The sequence below is a fragment of the Vicugna pacos genome, chromosome 5 (genome assembly GCF_048564905.1).
Source record: "Vicugna pacos chromosome 5, VicPac4, whole genome shotgun sequence".
NCBI lineage: Eukaryota > Metazoa > Chordata > Mammalia > Artiodactyla > Camelidae > Vicugna > Vicugna pacos.
This window is the reverse complement of record NC_132991.1, coordinates 81,646,604-81,648,281: the sequence shown is the minus strand read 5'-3', so window position 1 is coordinate 81,648,281 and position 1,678 is coordinate 81,646,604.

Sequence of the window (1,678 nt, the reverse complement as noted above, 5' to 3'; positions counted from 1 at the left end):
CGATGCATAGGCATCAAAATCTCTTTTTTGGTCTCCTTTAAATAAATTTAGTATCTTTGAAATTTTAACCTTTTATTTTTGTTTATTTTAAAGAGAAAAATGAAGCAGAGCTGTTTCTACAGTGTAATTTGAACAGAATAACCAATGTAACACTTCGCCACCAAATATCACCCATCTCACTGGTCTGTATCATTTCTTAACCACTGATTTGTTGGAGTCCTCAATTGCTCTAATAAATGCCAGTTCTCTTTGAAATGGGTCTGCCTCAAGATGTTGGCATATATCAACAGCTTATTTTAAGCTAATTGATACAGTCTCTCCATACTTCGAGAGTATAGGTGATGTGCTAGGTACAAGAAGAAAAGGTGAGGAATTATGTGGGAGACGTACATGCACAAGGGCCAGACCATGTGTGAGGATAAAACTGTGACCAGCAACCTCTGCAATCAGCCCGAAGCCTCAGGACTTGCTCAGTGAGAGCCAACGTCTCTATTTTTTGCCACTACTAATTCAGGACCAGCCCAAGGAAGTCCCCCAAACCAATCACATAAAATGCCCTGCTTCTGGATAGCCCTGGTCCAGCTGTCTCATGACCAAAACCTCCACTTGGAGCATATTAAAGTCTTCCCCTTTTTTCACTATAAAGCTTTCCCAGTCCCCCAACGCCTTTGAGTCTCTGCCAAACACAAGTGATGGTGGCTGACTCCCCAGCTGTAGCAGGAGCTGAGCGAATAGCTTCTGTTTGTTCTCATTTGGGTGGCCTTGGTTTATTTCCACATGCGCTCATGGAAGGCACACTAAATCTTCATTGAGGCATTTAGGTGTCAAGTCCTCTGTGCTGTGCCAGGGTCTGGAGCAGCTTTGATGAAAGAGGGACAAGAAGTTTCTGCCCTATGAAAGGAGCTTACAGTCTAGTAGAAGAAGACAGGACCCCCCTCCCCACCCTGCAAAAGAAAAGGTAGAATAAAACAAATTAATAGAATGATGTGAGATAATCACGAATTGTGGCAGTTAAACAAAGAGGATGCTAACAGGGGGAGGGGAGTGGCTTCTTAAATACTCTGGTCAGGGATGAGCTCTCTGCAGTGGACTTTCAGCTAAGACTTGATGAAGAGTCAGAGAGGACGAGCCTAGAACAGAGTTGGTGAGGCAGACAGGTGAGGACGAGGTGGCAGGGAGGGTGAGTGTGGAGGGCTCCACATGCGAGGAAACATTTTAAAACATTTTTTTCTGTTTAAGAAGTTTTTTATTATTATTATTATTTTATACAATTTTAAAAGTTATTTTCCAGTTATGACAAAATATTAGCTATATTTCTCACTGTACAATACATCCTTGAGTCTTATACTCAATAGTTTGCAGTTCCCACTCCCCCACCCTTATGTTGACCTCCCCCCACCACTGCCACTGATAACTAGTTTGTTCTCTGTATCTCTGAATCTGCCTCTTTTTTGTTATATTCCTTAGTTTGCTGTATTTTTTAGATTGCACGTATAAATAATATCATATAACATTTGTCTTTCTCTGTCTGACTTACTTCACTTAGTATGATAATCTCTGAAAAAATGGCATTATTTCATTCTTCTTTATGGCTGAGTAGTATTCCATTATATGCGTATATACCACATCTTCTTTATCCATTCATCTGTTGATGGACACTTAGGTCGTTTCCACATCT